This window comes from Canis lupus, chromosome 7 (assembly GCF_048164855.1).
Source record: "Canis lupus baileyi chromosome 7, mCanLup2.hap1, whole genome shotgun sequence".
NCBI classification, from domain to species: Eukaryota; Metazoa; Chordata; class Mammalia; order Carnivora; family Canidae; genus Canis; species Canis lupus.
The window spans coordinates 25,013,243-25,036,198 of NC_132844.1; the positions used below are offsets into that span (position 1 = coordinate 25,013,243).

The 22,956-nt window shown below is 41.6% G+C and overlaps 1 protein-coding gene and 1 long non-coding RNA gene across 6 annotated transcripts in view; one reads left to right on the forward strand and one right to left on the reverse strand.

Annotated features, from left to right (window-relative positions):
* Positions 1 to 9,714, reverse strand: part of LOC140636667 (uncharacterized) — a 36,601-nt gene extending 26,887 nt beyond the window's left edge. For both annotated transcript variants that reach the window (XR_012033892.1, XR_012033891.1), the window contains exon 1: positions 9,420 to 9,714. This is a non-coding gene — a long non-coding RNA (uncharacterized lncRNA). The remainder of the gene's footprint in view (positions 1 to 9,419) is intronic.
* The window catches only part of CNR1 (cannabinoid receptor 1), a 53,070-nt gene continuing 39,046 nt past the window's right edge, over positions 8,933 to 22,956 (forward strand). Inside the window, exons 1-2 of one of the 4 annotated variants that reach the window (XM_072832100.1) lie at positions 8,949 to 9,353; positions 10,805 to 10,887. The gene's annotated coding sequence lies outside the window, so the exon portion shown is untranslated. Of the gene's footprint in view, positions 9,354 to 10,804; positions 10,888 to 17,680; positions 18,702 to 22,956 lie in introns of those variants that run through there. The other 3 variants (XR_012033890.1, XM_072832099.1, XM_072832101.1) reach the window with 3 other exon arrangements.

The following is a 22,956-nucleotide window of genomic DNA, read 5'->3' on the forward strand; positions in this document are numbered from 1 at the left end:
TAAGGGCATAAATGCCATAGTGATGCAATTTTTCAAAATGTTTAACTCTCAAATTACATGGTGGTGGTATTCCTGGAAAATTCAATGTGTATTAAAAACATGACAAAGAAAAAAACAACAAAGAATTTTGGATGGATTTATACATAAATAATGTAGTTAGGCTCTGGGCCCAGAATAATAAAGACACTTCACCTACATGAATGCCCACAAAAACATTTGTAAATTGTATGAGACACAGGACAGTTTTTAATTGTGTGAAACTGCCCTATGAATTGCAGTATGTCTAACATCCTAGCCTTTTATTCTACCCTTCCAACCATGGTGACAAGAGTGCATCCCTTCTCCTATAAATTTCCAAAGCCCTTGAAGGGCAGTATTGGTCTATTATCTTTGAGTTAACCCAGTGCTGTTTTAAAGATGGGGCTAGACTGAGTTTTCACGTCACTCCAGCTGTGTGTTTGTAGGGCTTGATCATGTCCTTTTAAAGGACTCAGTATGAGGTACATGGGTGGTGCAGTCAGTTGAGTGGCCTACTCTTGGTTTTGGCTCAGGCTGTGATGTCAGGGTTGTGATCTCAGGGTCATGATCTCAGGGTTGAGAGCCTGAGCCCCATGTTGGGCTCCATACTCGGTGCAGTGTCTGCTTCAGATTCTCTCCCTTTCTATCTCTCCCTCTGTTCCTCCTGCTTGTGCTCTAAAATAAATAAGTAAAATATTTGTTTTATTTCTCTCTAAAATAAATAAAATAAACTTTAAAAAAATAAAGGGCTCAGTATACACCTGGCATTTTCTGTCAGTGTTTGAAATATACAAAACTTTCACTCCAAAATACAAAACTTTCACTCCATTTCTGGGAATTTGTCCTTTAATTCTCTCAACCAATTATATATACTGACAATGTATAATAGGAGATACATCACTCTTAATAGCCAACCCCTCTAGGTAAAGAATTGAGAGATGGAAGTAGGAGGAGGAGACCTGGACTTTTTACTTTTTATTATATAGCTTTTCATTATGATGATCATGTTTTAGTTTTATTAAAACAGAAGTTTTAAGTCCTGAGAATGAAATGATCAACTTGAGTGTTGAACCCATGGCTTGCTTCAGTGACTCAAACAGTTGATCTCATTAGCCCCAACATATTATTGTGATGTCACAAAAAAAAAAAAAAAAGTCATCTTGACATTGTATTATCTGTGAATCATTTTTTAATCAAATAAAATTAAATATCCATGCTTTGTCTCAATGTGCTCTTTCAGGGTTATCCCTAAACCAGTTCATTACTCTGAGGCCTTTCAGAGCAGAAATGAATTAGTAGGGAGATACCCTAGGGAATATGACAGGAATTCTCCAAAAACAGACCTCAGGGGCTGCCTATGAAAGCTGAGCTTCATAGTAGGCAAAGTATCAGACCACAAATTTCACATATTGTCTCAAGCTTCTCATTTTTAGTACTTCAGGGACACTAAGAGATACAGATATTCTGGAGTAATCTTTTTTTATTTTCTACTTTCCTCTTATTTCTTTTTTTCTTTTTCTTTTTCTATATCTCTCATCCACCCAACCAATGGGCTCCTTATTAATAAAAACATCTATTAAAGGGAGAAAGAACTAGAGAAAGGGAAAAGAAAGCCTTCTTCTAGAAGGTAGTGGAGTAGAAAATATTTCAGACCACTGGAGGTGTGGTCTTGACATTAGGATTCTCCTTATAACATATCATCATAGAAAGTTTCAGAACTGAAGTTATTTAAATTTTTAAAAAGATTTTATTTATTTATTTTAAAGAGATATAGAGCAGGGGAAGAGGCATGGGGAGAGGGAGAGAAAACCTCAAGCAGACTCCACCCTGAGGCAGGGCCTGATGGGGGTTTAATCTCATGATCAAATCTCATGAGATCATGACCTGAACCAAAACCAACAGTTGGACACTCAACCAACTGAATTACCCAGATACCCGAGAACTGGAGTTATTTTAAAATGACATTTACTGATGGTTCATTTCCCCCCACTTATTCTTTAATAGTTTTGACAGGACAAAATTGTTACATTATTTCTTTTTCTGGACTGCTGTGCTGAGTTGACACTTGCTATCACATGTGACAAACAATTAACAGCTTCTAAATGAAGTTTCTACCCTCCCAGTTTCCTTGCTTGGGAAACACATACTAGATAGAGATAAAGTTACCCTTGTTTTGCTCAATAGCTGCTAAAGGGAAAGTAGGAGTTGTGCAGTCTTAACACTCAGCAACCTGTCTTAAGGGAAATCATATATTTTTTAAGATTTATTTATTTATTTATTTTAGAAAGAGAGAGTGCACAGTGGAGGGGCAGAGGGAGAGGGAGAGAGACAATCTCAAGCGGACTCTCCACTGAGTGCAGAGCCCAACATGGGGCTCAATCCCATGCTCATGAGATCATGACCTGAGCTGAAACCAAGAGTTAGACACTTAACTTATTGAGCCACCCAGGCACTGTGAAGGAAATGATATTTTTAAAGAAATAATAAATAGCATATTTTCCCATATTTTTATGTATAAGGAAACTGTGTCTCCTTGAGTTGAAAAAGTAACCCCCAGTGGGCAACAATCTATATCATGCAGTAGCAAAAACAACCAGTAGATCAGCCAATGTACCAGCTTGGAGAGGCATACCATCAGGCCTCAAACTGAAATTCCTTTCAATAGATGTAATCACCCATTACATACATCCAATATCCTTGCTTAGGAGTCTGCAACTTGGTTATTAGCACACTACTTGCTCTTCCCTGGGCCTTGGGTACAAAGTCAATGCCTTCAAAGCTCTAAGATTCATAATTTATTTATTATTATTTTTTATTTTATCTCTTAAAATGAGCAGAATATTTAAAATATTCCATGTAATTTGATACAACTGAGAAATCAGTGGACCATTACATCAGATAAATTATTAATGGTAATAAAATCCTTCATCAAATTTTTCTTGAAGCTTTCCAACGTATTTCTACCTTTATTATCTTATTAAACATTCTCAAAGACTGCGTAAAAAACAAGTTAGACAGATTAGTGTTATTTTCATCTCCCAGACTAGAAAAGTAAGGTCTAGAAATGATAAATTACAGCCTGGTCATCAGTGCCAGGGGGGATGTTCTGCTTGCAAACCTCACCTATGTCCTCTCTAAATCCATAGTTCTTTAAACAGGAATTAGAAAACAATATGATACTTTCAGTCCTTCAATGCTGTTGAAACAATGAAGTCTGAACTCTACTTGTTTCTTTAATGTGTTTTGGATACAACAGATAAGACAACAAACCCACAGACTAATCATATACCCCATTGGCTTTTGCCAATTCTCATTTTTACTGGCAGCTGCATCTCAAGGAAAAGCTAGCGAACTGCAGGGAGTAGATAATGGGGACTTCTCAAGGTATCAGGACACCCAGACCTCTGTGTAAAGCAGATAATCAACGGCATGTGTTTAGAATGGGCGCCACAGCAAAGAAGTCACAGCTGAGCCCCAAGAAACCCTCAAAATGTGAGCACTTTGTTTACAAATCAGCTGCCCGCCCTCTGGTTTAAGAATGAAAGATCCTGTAGCCATACTGTGATCCTTTCCAGATATTTAATACAGATGCAGCTACAGGATGGCAATAGTGGCAGGACAAATAAAAAGAACTCTCAGTTAGTGAGAGCCTAAGTTCCAGGCACCAGGCTGGGCGTTTTGTGATTATTGTTTCATTTCATCCTTATAACTGGAGACAGAAAGACATTTTCCTTTTTAAGGTCCTACCTGAAGCTGAGAAAACCATGAAGAGCATTAGGAAGAGAATTCACTCAGAAGGCAGTCCCAGTAAAAAAAAAAAAAAAAAAAAGAAGGCAGTCCCATTGACTAAGAAGTACCTGTCTTTTAGCACTATTTTTTTCATTATTTGCCATATTTTGACATTCTAATACTGCAGCTTGCCCCATTTTTCAAAAAAGTGAAATATTTAGACAAAGAATGTTTGTAGCCTTTTTAATTATAGAGTTTTGATGACTATTTTGCAAGTGTTTAATCAAGGCGAGGGGGGGGACAAAAGCTTTATTAACCTGTTTTCTCACTCCCTTTATTTGCACTATGTGTTTGTTTATTATCTGTTAGCACATACTCCTCATATGGTTTGAAATGAAAGGATGATCCATCTCCTCATTACCGATCCTCCGCTTGGTGATGAAAAACAAAACAAAACATATGAACAAAGGAAAAATGCCTTCCTGTCATTTCTCAGCCTTCTTTGCTGCTGCTCAGCTGGGATGTTGAAGAGTGGGGTTTAATGAAAGAAGGTGAGAAGGTGAAAAAAACCACCCTAATGAGCATGTGTTTAGTTTTATGGGAAGATCACTGAGAAGCGGCTGTGATTTTCTTTGTGCCTGATATAACGCAGTGTCCCCCAAGGTCAAGGAAGCCCATCGTCCTCTCTTCTTCACCCATTCATTCCCTACCCTGGCAACCAGCTTCTGCACCTAGACCAGATTTTATTTTTGATGGTGGAGTCAGAAAGAATGTCATTTTTCATCTCCAGCTTGTAACTCTTGAGTAACATGCGGAAGTGGCGCAGGAGGTTCTTCAGGTTACTTGCTTCACTGGTAGAGCGTCTTTTGAGCAAGCATCCCAGATCTCAAGCCTGGGATGACAGAGCCCCAGCCACGTCTGTCCGTCCACAGGCTTGCTGACACTTACCCTTTAGACTGGGAACGAGGAAACAAATTCCCATCCGGCAATGCAGAGGCACTGCAAAACAAAATGCTTTACTGCCTCAAAGGAGAACCAATAATAGCTGTCAAAACTCTAAAGCAATGCTCCGAATTAGAATGAAATCGTGCAGTCATAATATCATTCCCAAAAATGTCTTCAATCAGCCAGCCTTCCAGCCCTGTGGTGTGAGCGTCACAGTGAAAATACCAAAGAAAACGCGAGGGTCAAACTTGGATAGAACTCTTAAAACTCTAAGAGAGAGGGATGTTTTTGCTTCACCAGTTCCCAAACCAGGAAATCATTACTCATCAGTCCCAACAGACCACTCCTGTGGGGAGTGGGAGACAGGCACGACCAACCATAAGTAAAAAAAGAAACCTCGAGGTATAGCTCCTTTTGGTTCAACAGCTATCTCAGGGAGGCCGGGCACGCTTCTCTAATGTTCCATGTCCAGTATAACTATTAACATTTTGGCAGAAATAAATTGAGATCTTTCTTTGAAGTTGAAATACGCAGCCTTAACTGTGCTCTCATCCTCTACATTTCACTGAGTGAATAACCTAAATTACACAGAACGCCAGTAAATTGGCTCATCATAGCCCTGTTCTAATTTTAAAAGGATAAAGAACTAACAAACGAGAAGCCTCACATGTAGCAGTGCAGGGACCAGTGAAGCCCGTTAAAGGGCTGCCGTACCCTTTCCCCAGGCGGTCACGGGTTCAAAATCAGCCTGGGTTAGTGGTGACCGAGAACCAGCCAATGCCTTTGCGTTGAACGAATGAGCGCCCTCAAACATGATGCTCCTAAGACGGATGCTGAGAGCTTGCACTTGTCACTCTTGCTGTCTCAGGAGTATCGTGGTTGGCCAACCACATGTGGAAACTAAGTAATTTTGCCCCATTTAAAGTTGACCCTTGCATAAGGTGAACTCTGAGGCATCGAAACCCATTTTGAGTTCACGCTGTTTGCCGTCTGCTCCTCTTCCAGCTCTGGGGGAAAAGTCTAGCTGCTCTTTGACTGAGGGCTCTAACATCCTGATGGGCCCAGGACAGACTTTTTCAGTTTGAAACATGTACAAGCATGCCCACAAGAACTGCATTTTTCAGACTACAAAATAACTCTCTCCGTTTCAACAGAGCATTCACATGTGGTGATAAAATGCCAGGTCACAAGTCAAATTTTGACTCCATTACTGAGTCTTGAGCTCTAAATGGGAAGGCAGTACAATTCACCAGCTGTCAGGCTCCAGCCTTCGCCCAGCCCTGAACAACAGACTCACAGGCAAATAGTTAGAGCTGCTGGAGTCGCTACTTGATTAGACTCTTAATGATTGGCTCTGTCCGCAGGTCACTTCAGTGAGTCACTCAATAGATAGACTTAAGCTATTTGGATCCCAGGTTTCTGCTTGGAATTTCATAAAATCCAGTGGGGGGGGGGGGGGGGGGGCGGGAGGGCGGGAAACAAACTCACCATCAGTCAAAGGAGATTCAGGATGACTCAGAGACCCTTAAGGTAATTAGACTGCTCCTCTTTATGAAAAAGCAAAAGTTGGTGTGAATGAGTTGAGATACAACATTTCCACGGAGTACCCTCGGTAGGTTGTCAATGGTTTCCACCTTCAGATTCGATATTGAAAACCACACGGGTAGGTTGATGAGTGGAAGAATGTCCTATAAGGGGTACCCTGGGATGTGTCGGAATTGTGTATGGGAGGGATGCTAAATACCTGGGCCACCCCAAGAGCACAGATCACCAGCCTCCAGGGAAGAGTGACCGCTCCCATGTGAAAGCCTGTTGCTGGAAAGCCTTCCAGGAGCTCTCCTGTCACCTGAAAGAAGTGCTCATCACAACAAGAAGACCCACCTAGATCCTTTCTTTTAATGGCTAGCGATCATTTGAACCTGGGCTACACGGAAGTGGCAACACTATGAGGTTGGTGTCCAGTCACCAGCTCACTTGGGAAGTTAGAGTCTGGGAGTCACAAGGAGGGCAAAACTGTGAATCTGCCCTCCTGCCAAGGGTGTAGGTGAGGGGAAAAAATCTAACAACCATGACCCCTAAAAGAAAACAGAAGCAACAGATGCTGAAGCCTCCCTACTGGCCTTTCACATCTTTAAATGAAATTGTCTCCCCGGGGGAGGTAGGCCGAGATGCTTTCCTCTGCTGTGGGTAGGGCCTGCACCGCGCATCAGGGTCAATGCCCACGGCCCGTCCCGCATCTCCCCACGTGCCAGTTATTCTTCCATCTACTGGTGGGTCCATCAGATCTTCGTCTTTGACCTGTTCCATGTACCTACCTCGTGGAAATCGATCATTTCAGCGGTGGATTCTTAAATGGCTATTTCCCTTATGGGGAAATGGGAAATAACTTCTAACCCAAAGCAATCTGGGGAGATTTAGGAAGACTCAACTAGTTCCCCGCAGGAAACCTGTGCTTGGCCTGATGTTTCCAAAAGGCACTTACTTACACCCTTTAGGGTTCTGGACCCTTCACCCTTGAGCTTCCTCCCCATTAGTCTCCCCTTTTCCTTCCAAGGCTGCCTTTTCCGGATTCTTGCCACGTAGTCCGAATACGGGGCCCAGATGTTACAAGTGCTTTTGGGCCCTTGCCCGGGGTGGGCGGGGAGGAGTGTGGGGTGCAGAATGAGGAGCGGGGCTAGAATTTGCTGGATCCCTGGTGAGCTGTCATGAAATGAACGTTGAGGCAACGACGGAGAGGAGGGCTGGGAAGCGAACCAAGCCTTTGGCAGGGCTCTCGGGGCCCTGAGTGACGTGGCTCCCTCCATCAGGTGGAAACCGTGCAGTTCTCCCTCGACCCAACTCACGAGAGATAAAGATGTCTAAACCGCCGCCGGCGCCGCTGCCACAACTCCGCCTGGGCCCCGGGGCGGGGGGGGGGGGGGGGGGGCGCCTTTTCTGCTGAAGCAGCGACTAGGGCTTGTTTGTAGGTTCGCAATTCACCATGATAAATGTAAAGACCAATTAAGGTTTGATCCGTGCACACGGGAGGCAGACGGCGGCTGATAGTGGAACCAATTAACGAGCATGTACCCTAATTCCTGTCGCGGCCACCGGGCGCACCGCGGCTCCCCAGGCGCCAGCGGCGGCGGCCCCCGAGTCCCCTGCGCCCCCCGCCCGGCCCCGGAGAGCGGGGTGGGGGTGGGGGGTCCTGCTAGTGCCGGAAGGTGCGAGGCGCTGGGTCCAGGGAGGCGCAGGAGGCGCAGCACCGGCCGCCTACGGAGCCCAACTGTTTGCAGCCGGGGCGTGCGGGTGGGGCGCGCCCGAGTGGTCCGCGCCGGGCGGGGGCGCGGGGGCGCGGGGGGCGGGAGAGGGCGCCCAGCGCGGAGCCCGCCGGTGCCCCGAGGCCGGAGGACAGGTGGTCGCGCGGCCACCGCAAGGTAGCAAATTGCTCGGGGGCTGCGCGCCGCGGTCCCCGGGGCCTGGCTCACTCTGGCCCGCCGCGGGGGCGACCGGGGGCAGGCTGAACCGCCCGGGGCGCCTCGGCCTCCGGCCCTCGCCCCCCTCGCCCCCCTCGCCCCCTCGCCCCCTCGCCCCTCTCCCTTCGGGCTCGGCCCGCTGCCCCAGACGTGACCCCCGCGCAAGGTGTTGGCGCTGCGCGCAGCCCGGGCGCGCGTGATGAGGGCCCCGAGGTCGGGGGCGGCGCGGGCCCGAGCCCCTCGTCGGCCCGGCCGGGGTGTGCGGGTGTCCGGGAGCAGAGCCGGGTCCCGGCAGTGGGGGCCCCGGGGCCCAGGAGGCGGCGGCGCGGGGGGGGGGGGGGAGGAGGAGGAGGAGGAGGAGGAGGAGGAGGCGGCGGCGAGGCGGGCCGGAGAGGCTGGTCCCCTCCGCCCAGGGCCGGCGCCACGGCGGGTCCCCCGCGCCAGCAAAGTTTGGAGCCGCGGGCGCCGCGCTGCTTGGTGCGCGGGTCCCTCCCCGCGCGGTCCCCTCGTGGGGTCTGTGCCGCCGCCGCTGCCAGGGCAGGACAAAGGCTCATTAACACGTGATGGGACCGCGCTTCATAAATGGGACCGGAGCGCGCGGGAGCCAGAGCCAGAGCGCCAGCGGAGGCAGAGGCGGGGACCGCACGAGCGCGGCGAGGCGACGGGCGCCAGCGCCGAAGGAGACCTGCGGCCCCGCGCCGAGCCAGGCGGGGCGAGCGGGGGCACCCAGCGGCCAGCCCGGGGCGGGGGCGGGGGCGGGGGCGGGGGCGAGGCTCGCGGGCGGCGGCCGCCGAGGGGTCTCCGGTCCGGGTGGCCGGCGCGGGCGGGCGGGCGCTGGAGGAAGGGGACGCCGGCGCGCGGGCAGCGTGGACCGACTGACTTACTGACCGACCGACCGACGGAGGCACACCCCGCTCCCCCCGCCCCGCCCCGCCCCGCCCCGCCTCGCCTCGCCCGCATCCCCGCGCCGGCGCCGCCTCCCTCCGGCGACTCCCTCGGCCGCCCCTGCCTCCTGCACTTCTTCTCCGCCTCCGCCTGGTCGAGGCTCCCTCGGCGCCAGCGCCTTCCCCGGGCCCGGGCGGGGCGCGTCGGCTCCGGGCAGAGCTCCGGGGAGTCGGGCGGAACGCTCGTCCCTGCAGAGAAGCCGCCCTGCGCCGGCCAGAGGTGCCGAGGGAGCTTCTCCCCGAGGACCGGGGGATGCGAAGGGTAAGACCTGGCAGGGTTGCCTTTTGGACAGACTTGTGTCCGCCTCCCGCCCCCTCGGGTACTGACCGGTGTGGTCCCCGAGTGTCCTCCGCGGAGTTCTTAGTCCGTGCGAGCGAATCGTGCGTCGATGTTTACTTAGCCGTAGAGCCCCAGCCTGCAAACGGTGGTCAGTGCTACTTCTGGAGGTTTCTACCATTTCCTGCTTACTGAATGTGTGTGCACCCCTTGTGTGCACTCCTGTGTGCTGCTAGAAGACGTGTAATTGTGCATGTTGGGGAAAAAAAGCAGGCGCTTGAGTTGGTGCTGAATGTCTGTAAACCGTGTCAGCAACTAAGTGTTCCCGGAGAAATACACCGATCTCTGCACCAAACCTAGAAACTGTCTAAAATATGAAGTGTCATGTAAAAAAAAAAAATTGTATGTCATAATAAACTTTTGGTGTAGAAAATGTAGCTGCAGGAACCACTCCGTTTTAGGAAAAATAAATGTACATTGAACATCTAAATTTGAATGTTGATGGAACCATTAACCCAGAACTAGCCATTAGATGGGGGAAAAAAAAAAGTTACTGTGTTTGTGAAAGACATTTCTCGGTGAGGCTCACAATCCTAAATGGATCGCCTCTCCCAGTGCAAATGTGTGCAGTGACCGACGCGAGAAACTGTCATTTGGTCATCTGAAACTTTGAAAGCAACTTGCATGTTTCTAATTTTAGTTTTAAAATGAACAGATGAGGGGAAAAAATAGTAATCTGTTAATCATTTTGCCTCCCATCTTTTTTTATTTCCCTTTAAATTAAGTGTAGAATGTTCTTGTCTTTGTTGTTGCTTCTCGATACATTAAGCATCCTTGGGCATTTAATAAGAGATTACAACAGATTTACTGGTTTTAAAGGTGTTGAAAGATATCTCTACGGGTCCCACAACTTCTCCTCATATTTTATTACCAAGTTAATGCCTTTTCAACAATGGGGGAAATGTAATTTCTTAGCGTAAACTCAGTGGACATTGAGTATCAGTGAGGTGACCACTGCCATCAATCTATTTTGCAGAATATTGAGAAGCTCAGAGCAACTAACCTTTAAGGTTCCCATAGGACTTTGTCTGATTTAAAGTGTTGCTTTTCTAATCCCACCCTACTGACAGTTTGCAAGGGAAGATATACTGATTGATTTTTCTCTCTCCCTGTCCTCCCCCCCTCTGCCTCCCCTAATCTCTAACTCAGTTAAGAGCAATTTTATCAAAATAAAAGGCCATGCATAGTTTCTTAAGTGAGACAAATAATTTCCTGATTATATCCATACATGAGCAGAAGCCACACACCTCCAGAATTTTACGTGTTGCATACTGCAAGCGGTTACTTGTAGGCACAATAGCAGTTGCTGTAGTTGGGCAAGAGGCAAGAGGACGGACGTGTTTTTTTTTTTTTTTTTAAAAACTAATCCATTTTAGGTTATCAAGAGAACTTACTGTACACAGACTCTTTTTGTTCCAAAGATGTCTCCCACTCCAAGCAAGGAGCAATCCTGGCTGAGGTATGTATCAAGTGTCTGATGGGGAAAGGTCTCATTGTGTTCCTAAGTCTCTGTGGGGGTAAAGTGATGCCACAGGGGGGGAAATGCTCAGTTCTGACCTTTCATAAATAAAATTACTATGCTTGCATACTCATTGCTAGGAAGGCAGATTAGATATTCACGCCCCCCCCCAATTTTAATAGATAGCTTCAATATATATGCATATTAAAAGAATATGATGCCTCGTCCCTTAAATAAACCATAGATGATATTATTTGATTTGGTGTGTAAAGTTTTACGTTTTGGTGAAAATCTGATTTCACGTTGGAGTAGTGCTCGGCTTTGTTTGTTATCCACTGTTTTCTGTCTTTTTCTGTTACCCTTTTCCCAGTGGACTCTGTGCCTCCCTGTCGCTTGTGAGATCGTTCCTCTCTAATAAGCCTAGCGGCAGGATCAGTGTGTTCTTTTTGGCATTTCAAAATGTTAAAATAGTGAAATTGTTAAATGTTACCAAGATGAAACTGCTGGGAATGAAATTCTCTGGAAGAACCACTATATCTGTGGCACATTACAGTCTATTCGAAAAGAGAACTCCTTGATTCAGTTTACCTATTTTTCCTCAAGAAAGAAGCAGCCCCTTTGATTGTGTTGATAAGTATTTAGTATGCAGTGTCAGCTTATTAATTACTAAGGCAGAGCCTGAAAAACTCTTTCAAAACAATCTTGTGACATTCTTCTTTGCTTTGACTCAGAATTAACATGAACCACCAGGAAATTTAGACAGGCTCCTTGGTTGTGTTGCATATTAGTATTTGGAGGTAGAGTTGGAATACTGGGCTGTTGAAGAATAAACTATGATGAAATGGAACTTATAATAGCAGTTGATAGTTCACCACGCTTACCAAATGTTTCTTCCCAGAAAACAGTTGGCCTAATAAGAAAAGGGATTATTTCCCATAATTAGCTCTCCAGGAATGCTGCAAAAAAAAAAAAAAAAAAAAAAAGGAGTAATAAATTGAATCTGGAGATACCTAACCACACGTGATGAATAAAACGAGATTTGGTTATAGTGTCTTGAATTTGGTTAGTCAGATGGAGCCTGTCCTTGAGGTTGCTGAGTGTTATTCTTGGGGTAATTATGTTAGCTCAGTTGCCTGAAGAACACAGATGAGAGCTTTCTTTCCTGCAAAAAGGATGCCGTGTCTTCACCAGTGTAATCTGTTTCTTCTGTTTTTGTATTCATCATTTTCTAATTGAACTAAAAAATTAGAGGGAAACCAGCCTTCGGGTTTAAATTATTTATAATTCTGCTTTTGCCTCTGAAAAGACCTGGACCCAACATTGTTTGAAAAACTGCTCAGGCCAAGTTTACATATTGTATATCTATATTTTGAGGGACTGCAAACTCTGCTGTTTTTTCTCTTCTTGACTGAAGATTGGAAGAGAAGTTAAAGAATCAGAGGAAATCAAAACCAATCGATACACATTGTATTGGCAAGATTTTACTTCATGCCCCCCCCATCTCCAATGCTTCCTTAATTCTTTTCCCATAGCAATGTTCACTTTCCATTATAACTGCATGCACACTGTTTCTGAGGGGTTGAGGGATATGACACTTTGCCACTGAATTGTTATTTAATGTTTTTGATAATCATTTAATTCACTGATGGTGAAATGGAACTTATCTTCTTAGATTAGATTGGGTTAACTGTATAACATGATATAGATCAACTCAGATTTCTCCCAGACATGTTCTGGACTAAAAGAAACAATAAATGTCATCCAGAAAATATATAACATCAAATTATATACTGCATAATTTTAGATGATTGAGATGTATAAACACACTTGTATACATCTATATGAACAAACTTCTTCATAGATGTGTGTCATGGCTGACATAAAAATTTAGACCCGTTGTCTACATATATCTGAATATATAATTCAGATTTTAAATAAATTCTACGAATTTGGGGAAATGTCCAAATTCAAGACAGCTGTGCAGATGGACACAGAAGACTCAAGGCAAAAGAAGTATCCACCTTGCATCAAAACAGGGCCGTTCTGATTTTCCGGAATAGTGGAGATCCGTCCCAGTCTCATGTGTTCTGAGAATCTTGCAAAGATGCCAGGACGGGTATAACTTCATCTGATTACAGTTTTCTCATCAACACTGACTGATGTATTTAATACCGTTTTCACCAATCTTGCTAGTTGTTTATTTTTGGAAAGAAAGTTGGGAGAAAAAAAATACAAGGTTATTACTATATCACAAAATGCATATTAATATCAGTATATTTGTAATATACAGCACATTATAGTGCCATCACAAATAAGTCAAAACAATAGGAAATATGTGAGGGGGGAAAGGGAAGGTTGTTTTTAGTGGTTTTCAAGTGCCTCTCTTGGTATTACTCAAATAGTTTGATGTTAGCGGAACTTCTATCTCAAATAGGCCTGAATGGATAAGAGGTATGTTTATGACCTATCAGTGATAATAGGTCAAAGCCATTACATAAAGTAATCAGTGTTATTACCTCTGGTTCTTAACAAAAAACATTTACTAAAAGCTTTCCTGGGTCATATTTCTTCACTGGACAGGGTGCATCATGGAAAGTAAAGTACATTTCATTATAATAGTTTTTCTAGTACAGTTGCCATTACAAATAGATTCTTGAGCTAGTTTTCATTGATATTTTTCCATATATTTGAAGTATTTTGCATATAATTATTAACAAATAACTTCTGGATATCCTCTCACTTACAGTTTCATTTGGACAGGTTAGCACAAGGTTTATTATTGGGTTTGTATGGGTTTTCGAAGGAAGAATTGTTTACTCACCAAACCTGAGCAAATGAGCCTGGCAGAGTCACAGCAGTTGTTCTGGAATACTACAAATTCTGTTGTAGCCCCAGCTGGAGAAATTTTCACACCTGCACTTTAGGAAAGCTTTCAAAGTTTTGCTTTGTTTGTTTTGTCTTCTCTTGTTTTTGAATATGTGAGTTGAGACTGGTTAGATGGGAACCAATATATCTTAGCCAACTCTTTTTTTAACCTATTGTGCAATTGTATCATATTCTGTATTTTTGAATAAGCTTCTTAAGATAGATTTTGCATTTTTTGAATGCAACTAGGGATTTAAGCTCCCTTTTCTCCTAACACAGACGGCAAATCATGTTTCTCTAAGAGCACAATATTTTATTATCTAATTCTTATTTTTCCACTTGGGTTTGGATTCTTAATTGTGTAGAGTTTGGATTCATGGGGTAGAAATTTGATATCTTTGGCTTCACTCTTTACCATCATTACCAACTCTGAAAAGCATTTAAAATATGTTTTTGACTTCAGAAGATAAAGTGCAGTATAGTTTCCTAAATTTGACAATGTAATATCTATTTTTTTTATTCCTACTAGCAAATTCCATGCTATTGCTTTTTAAAGAAAAGCAGAGGCATTTTTCAAAGATGTGCCAGGCAATCTGTTGTGGTAGTTGAATATACTGGCAAATGCTTTCACAAACTGTGTATGTCAGTAGTATATTTAAATATAATTAAAATAAAATATAATTAGGAAATAATGTTTTTCAAAGTTTATGTTTAAATGGGAGAGTTCCCTTCTTTCCTCATTATTTCTTCATCTGTTCTTTTAGACCATATACTTAGAGAAGAAAATTGGAAAATGAGTTCCATAAATTGAGTTAAGTTACAAGGAGTTTTACATTTAAATTGGTGATAAATTCTGGTGTGCTTTTTTAAAAACAAATTTCTCCTTTCATGTACGGATATTTGCACTAGGAAACTTTATAACACCAATTTCTGTTGACCAAGAGGCTAAACAAGATATTCAATAGTAAGTGAACCAATACCATATGTAGTATGCCTTTGTCAGTCGTGTTTGCTTTTAATTCAGCCGTATTTAAAAGTAATCAACCTGATTTATTCTTTAGAAAAGACACTTAATTTAATGCCACTATGATCTGTGTATTTTGGTTTATTCCAGTGTGGCTTGTTAAATGGACCAGATTTTCAACTCATTTCAATGCACTGCTACAGAATTTGTAAATGTTTTCTCTAGCATTTGTGCAAGTTGTGGTGAGCATCCAGTATGCATGTGGAGAAGAAGGAAAGCTGAATGATTTAATACATAACCGAAGTAAGCAAAAGATTGTCCAAAGAATTCTGTGCCTTTGCATATGAGGGAATTTGACTTTGGAAGATAGACAATTAGTTTTGGAAATTATATCAAAACTTCTTACAAACAACCCCAGAAAAGGGAAAACGTTTGGATGATTGTAGTCCTCAGCTAAGGAAACTAAGTATGAGTAATCTATGATCCATTTTTATTGATGAAATAATTAGAGAGGAAACAGTCTGCCCAAAGTCAGATATTTAAGTACTTTGGGATACATTTCCATATATTTATAACTTTTAGGTATTTTTGCAAGATATATGCCAGCTATAAGCAGTATAAATTGCATAATTTAATTCTGTAAGTTAATTTGCAGCGGATCTGCATTACTTGGGCCTACTGCAAAATTTCCATTTTAGTTTGTTTTCTGGGTGCATCTCCTGTGACACATTATTTTACAGTTCGAGGAAGAGACGAACAGAAACAGAAACATTTCCAGCTTTAAAAAAATGAGCTGAATGTTAACTACCATTACTGGTTTCCCGTTCTTTTATTCTCAGTCATCATGGGTTCCTTCACAGTGGCATTGAAAGGAATAGCTAGCAGTTCTAGAAAACTTTGTGCAGTCTTTGTAAATAGAATTAGGAGAAAATGGTGTGTGGAGTTCTTAAGTTATGTCTGCATGCTGGGTAAGTACATATTATATCTTGAAGCCACTTTTCTCTGTTGGTCAAAAATATAACAGTCAGTTTGCTGGAAAAGTGCAAAGAAGCCCAGAATTGTAGACCAAAAAACCTTGAGAGGTTCCCTACTCGTTATGTTTATTTTCAGGCTAGACCACATTATTCTATTTCAGTCACACGGTTTTAAACATCTTCTTTGGGAGATTACTTTATCATGAGCGGGCTCCCTTAGCAATCCATTTCAATGAGCTAAAAACCTACACCCACAGAATATTCTTTCTTCCTATCCTCAATTCCTGAAGGTTAATTTTTATCCCTCCCCACCATTTAGTCTTTACCATTGGTCTCCATAATCTTTAACAGTGGTTTTTAAACTTTATAGAGTGTGTCAGAATCTTGCGGAGGGCCTTGTGACAACACACCTGTGCCCCGAACCCGGAAGTTTCTGATTGTGTAGGTCTGAGGTAAACCTGAGAATTTGCTGTTTTCCTAAGTTCCCAGGTCATGCTGATTCTACTGATTGGGAGACCACCCCTTGAGACCTATAAAATAATTCTGTGTGCTCTCCCAGACTGCTGTGTGACTGCTTAGATGGTTCATTGAGATGTACTTACCCTGGATGGCCAGCCCATTCTCACCTATCTTATTTCCTAGTTCTTTATCTTCACGTCACTTTTGCACAATACTCGCAGCTCCTCAGCTCTGCTCATAATCCAAAATTGCACCATACAAGTCCTAGGAAGGATTTGACCTTGAATGAGTACAAAAGAACCACCTCATGGTTTCAGTGACCTCAAAATCCTGTACTTGCATCCAATTTGCACACTTCTGTCTTAATTGAAACTACATTTCCAAAGCATATTTTTCATCTTTACTGAAACCTATTTCTTCTGGTTGTTTGTACATATTTATTTGCATCTTGAAAGTATATTTTTATGTTTGTATCTTTCGTGTTAGTACACACCGATTTTTTTTTTAACATTTCAGCTAAAGGAGAAGGCGCGTAAGTACCTAATTTATAAAATCATGTTTGAAGAGAATCCTGGATTTACACAATAAAAACTTATTTAAAATTATTCCAGTGAGAGAATGATGGGAAGGAAATTGAATTATTTAGAAAGCTGCCATATCCTTGATTTGTATGACTACTTGAAGAAATATTCACTTCTCTTGTGAAATAATCCATTGTTGCCCCTGTAATGATAAATTTCCACTCTTTTTCATCACAGAATTATGGCCTGTGTTGGTGAATTTGTATTTGGAAATTGGAAAGCCAAATGTTTCATAAAATAGAGATGAGTTAGGTTTGTTATTAGAATTGATTTTGGGCTCCTAAGATATTCCCATCTTACTTTTAGCATCTCTTGGCATAAACATATCATTTGTTTTCAGCAGAACTACTTTCCTTTATTTATCCCTAATTACTTTCTTGAGGCAAAATTCCAAATATTCACAATTAATTTTATCAATATATTAAATTTTCTCAATGCCCCTTTGTCCCAAACAAGCAATTAAAAATTAGGTTTGTAGGCAGTAATAATAACCCATTTTAACCCTCCATAACATATTTTCTTATTTATGTTTTAATTAATTTGGTTGTAAAATACTTAAAATGTTGTAGCAGGAGAAGTTGTTCAACCAAAGCAAGAACTATATCCACTGAATAGAATAACAAATTGATTCCTAAGGGCTTATAAAAGCCACTCCATCTAGTGGTTGAATTTTCACATAACTTCTCTTGACAAGTGGTTTTGAAAACACTATTGCACATGGAGAAATCCCTTTGGGAAAGATTAATGCATAATAACATGCATTTGAGGGAAGGAAAAACTTCATTATAATCATAACTTTATACATTGTCTTTAACGGTCTATCAACAGCATGTGATCAGGATTCATTCAAGGTTGTGCATGTCACAGAAATCTCTTTGTATATCATTGTTTGTGCCTAAACATTGAAGTTCATAACATACACCCGGGCTTAACAAGGATCAGACTAAAAAATATATACCTGATCTTTGCCTAAAGCTTCCACTTGCCATCAGTATAACTTCTGTTTAACAATGAGATAAAAGGGGAAAAGATCCAGGGATGAATAATTGTTGATGCCTTTTATGTGACCTTTACACTTGGGCAGTTTTGTTTCGTTTTGTTTTGTTTCAAGTGGATGTTTGTATGAGACCAAAACTCAGTTTTAATTCCCTAATAACCAACTGACTTTATGCCAGGGAAAACTATCCACAGTTAAATGTCATTCTACTAATATAGATACCCCTGTCTCTGATGCACACTGACATTCATTTAGTAAACAGGTACTGAGTATGTACCCCGTGCCAGGCACTGTGCCAGGCAGAGGACACGTGAGGCATATAGGACATGTCCATCCTCTCAAGATGTCCATGATTTGAAGGATTTAGACACAAGACACAAGAAAGACTGCCACAGGATGACTCAGCAGCGCCTATCCTCTCTCCTGGAAGAAAAACCTCAAGCATATATATAGGAAGAAGATTATACAAGCCAATCACTGGGATACATGACCCAATACCGTTGGGTGATGTAATATCATATGCCTATGACATGTTTTCAGATCCTATCCTATTCCGTCATCTGTGGGAGAAGGACAGATGGATAACCTTTATTTGATTGAGTGGGGTGGGACAGAAAATCATTTCTCTTGCTTCCTTGACCCATATCCATTATACAAGTGTAATACGTGGATACATATTTAATGTCTACAGTGATAGGCACAGAGTATGCACCCAGTAAAAATGTGTTACATGAAACATGTGAGGGCCTTTAACTTTGTATCCATCAGCCACATTGCTGTAGTCACACAGCTTTGTGCTCTTTGGGCACCAGGAATTTGTCACAAGCACTCCCTTGTTGGAGACTTATCAAGGTTTACAGAATTTCTTCTCCCTTGGTTCCAGCCAGCATCTTAGGACCTGGCCACAGAGAGTCATCTTCCATCTGGGTCTAACAAAACCACGCTGCTCATGGTGGGAAATTGAGTGATTTCAAGTGAGTTTGAATTTCTCCATATGGGAATGAAAGCTTCAAGCTTTTGTTTACTAACAACCATCACATCCCATTCAGAACTAAAGAAGGTGTCCTCTCCATTCCCTGCTGGTATCGTGGAAACTGTCATTACCATCAATCCTTACAATCGACTAAATGGAAGGGGAAAAAAATCTAATTAAAAAATAGCGGCAAAGACAGGTTAGATTTTATTTATTATTTGCCAACAGTCGCTGAAAATAAGGTGCTAATCCAGGGTTAGGATTTATGGCTTATAGTTAATTATCATACTCTGTCCCTGAAGACCACAGGACAAGGATGATTTGCAAGGGCTATGATTAATCTTTTTTTGCTGTCAACAGTTCCTTCCTTCAGATTTTAGTTGTTTACTGTGTAAAATGATCAGGTACTGTTTGTTACCTCCTTTTCCAAAGATCAGTTCTTCCCCCCTTGGAAACGAAAGAACGTGTCTTATTATATGGTTCCTGGACCTCAAAGTTAAGAGCAAGGACTTTGAGGTATGCAGCCCTGGGTTGAGTTCTGGTTCTCTGCCCCTCTAGTTAGAGACCTCGGGCAAAGTATCTTACACTCAAAGCCTCAGTTTGCTCATAGGTAGGATGCGGATTGTGATAGCACCTAATGCATGTCAATATTTTAAAAATATATTCTTAGGGATCCCTGGGTGGCGCAGCAGTTTGGCGCCTGCCTTTGGCCCAGGGCGCGATCCTGGAGACCCGGGATCGAATCCCACGTCGGGCTCCCGGCGTGGAGCCTGCTTTTCCCTCTGCCTGTGTCTCTGCCTCTCTCTCTCTCTCTCTCTCTCTCTCTCTCTCTGTGTGACTATCATAAATAAATAAAAATTTTAAAAAAATATATTCTTAGCACATAAACAATCTAATATTTCTTATTGAAATATCTGGAAATTGGAATTTTCTCTGTTGTGCATTTAAGTCACCCAAATCACCCAGTCACTCTAAGATTTGAAACTAGAGAAATAAGACTTGATTTTTCTGTTGGACTTAAGTTGTAGTTCATGCATTCAAAGAGAATGTACTTTGTTGAAAGATGAAGGAAGAAACTGAAAGGTATGCTGCACCCCTGGACAACATGTAACACACTTGAAACTATTGCTGTCCTTGGTAATGAACTGTCAGACAGCCTGTCTACTGGGTTCTACATGTTTTATGAGCTGGCCTTGTAATGACCAAACTTTACATACATGATAAAGACAGGCTTATGGAGTATTTTGTATACGGATGATGGCTTCTATTGAATTGAAAATTTTGCATTTTTTTAAGGGAAGGCTGCATCAATTATGCTTGATTACTTTCTTTACAAATATGTAGAAGAGGTAGCTCTCTAAAAAAAGAGAGAGAGAGATAAAGGCACTTGGTAAGAGGAAACATCAAAACAGTAGAACAAAATGAAATGGTAAATGGATAAATGGAATTGGTTATAAAAGTCAACAAATCATTTCATTCGTATTATTGCCTCTGTGATAGGCTTTTCTTATGGCCTCATCACCTAATATGAGTGTTTAATCTGATGTAGATTTAAAGGCATCATTTTTTAAGCCCAAAAATTCTTTAAAATTTAACAAGCTTTTAAATGTTAGATAATTAGGCATACTTCAGGTTAGATTTGAACAGAAATATAGCCTCGTAAGTGCCTTAATGTCTATTCAGTTCATATTAATTGATATATTTTCATGAAATATATTTTCTTGCTAACAAAGACCAGAGACAATGGTGCATTTAATAACTTCTATTCCACGTTACAAAATATTTGAAAAGCTAAAGCTTTGAGAACCAACCGAGCTTTACCTACATAATGGAATTTTCTTTTATGTATGGGAAAAGGAACTGACATTAATACAAGGAAGAAGGATTATGTATTTTTGCCTGAATTATCAGGATAATTAAGTCAATCCTTCTCTTTGCTATAGAAGATAATGCAAAAAGTGACCAAAGTACTTTAATAATTCCAAAACTCTGATGGTTATGTAAGAATTAGAGAAGACTCAGTTGCCCATTCAACCATAGAAGAAGCATCATTCATCGAGTTACAGTGCTGGCCCATGAGATCTGCCATGTATATTGAGGACATGTCTTAGACATAATACAATTATGAGGGTCAACTAAAATTTTCCTACTAACTTAAGAGAAATACATTATCAAGTTACTTTTTCTTGATCAAATTAGTAGAAACCAGACTTGTTCCCAGAAATGAATGGAAAATAACAAATACATCCACTGGCACCTTCATTCTCATGAATGCTTTGCAAGACTCTTTTACAAAGCTAGCCGAGTAGAACAACACAGGGCCAACAATGGAATAAGGGAGAATGAGAGGGTTAATTTAAGCAAGGGCCTGGGACTCCTGCATTTTATATCCTGGACTCCTGTCAACTTAGAAACTATGAGCTTGGCATCTTGTCCTTAAAGTATTTATAACTTTAGGCTGGGGGGCTGAGACAGTCTATAACTATATCTGGAGCACTGGTCCTTTTGATGCTTCTAGAGGGTTTTCTGCCTAACTAGACATGATGTGCTGCAGGGAGCAGATACTGCCTACTGCATGTCCCCCCAGAGATGCTGCACAGGCCAGAACTGCCAGCATTTTGACTCCAGGTACAACCGTGATAAATATCTAAATTATTGAATGTCTCTCTAAAACAAAGAAGATCTTCAGTAGGGGAGTGAAGACTAAAATAACCTGCTATTAATTATATTGAAAAGACTTATAAAGAAAATATTTGAAATCTTGTTTTGTTACTCAATACTAACCCTAATCATAACATGTATGTTTTATACCCTCAATGGGTATAGAAACAAAGATGTGGATTCTAGGTAGACTTTGGAATACTTCATGCTGTTGATATACCCAGAACATTTCTTTGATGTGATACCACAGCCTGCCAGTTATTTAAGTTTGGAGGTGGTAGATGGAGAAACAAGTGTGCATTTAGTGAGATGGACCAACAGAACAGGTAGTGTCCTTCTAAACATTTGAGATTTTTCAAAAAAATAATAGATTCAGCATAGTATAATATTTTTATTTTTATAAAGGTGTGATTTATAGCTTAAATTACTAGAATAAGTTCTTATATTTTTAAGAACAATTCTAGGAAAATCCCCTTAAATGTCATTCCATCATTGTTTTACTATAACAGTAATAAAAACCAACTGCTTCTTTAATAGGTGCATCTACACATCTTGCTAGAAATTTCCAATTATGATTTTCCCAGTAGCAAACAAAAACAAAATTAATGGCAGCTGCATCCCCCAAAGCCTAAACTGCATTACTAATGAACTCTCAAAGAAAATTATCAATGCAAAAAATAATCAGGTGAAAATTACTGTAATAAGCCAAATGTAGAAATAAAGGAAAGAATTACTGAAATGCAGAGGGCTGCTTTCCCGTCATGATCCCATTAACTGTTAAAGTAGCCTGTGCACAGTGGTACTTTGACACTGAACTGCACAAAATCCATATATACTTTAAAACTGTATTCCTTAATTAGAGTTGGCTGATATTGGACAGAAATTAGTCTATATTTCATAACCACACCAGGCTCTGGCTCAGATTTAACAAGTTAGTTCGTTTTAATTAAAGTGCTTGGTTGCATTAAAGTTGGAAATTGTGATCACATATGTGGTGATCTTAATATAGAGTAAATCACAGGCACACATGGTTTGCATTACTGAAGAAAAGTCTTCCAGATACTAAAATTTTAATCGTTGAGGCCATGCCAGTAGGCAGATTTACCTAGATGGGCTGGGATAGGAAATAGTGATTTAGTAGGAGGTAGTCTTAATTACTATTGACAAAATGCCTTAATTTGAGTTTGTAAGAAGCTGGAAGACCTGAATATAATACAGAAAGCAAAAATGGCTTCATTCTAGTTACTGTTAATTCCTAAAACAGTGCATAAAGTCCTAGAGCAAAAACTCTGGAGTCTGAGAGACATGGGTTCAGCTACAAACTCTTCATTTTCTGGACAATTTACATTAACATCTAATGACCTCCATTTTCTTATCTGTGAAGTGGGGATTATAAATAAGCAATAATAGATATAATAGAGTTGTCATTGTCTTGACAATTTAATGATAGAATATGTGTGAAGTCTCTGGAATTCCTGGAATATAATAGACATCCAATAACGTTTCCTCCTCCCTCACCCAAGTATGCATCTTTTATTTCCTTCATGCTTCAAGTGCTGAGACAAAAATAAAAATTGAATAATCAGCCTATGATC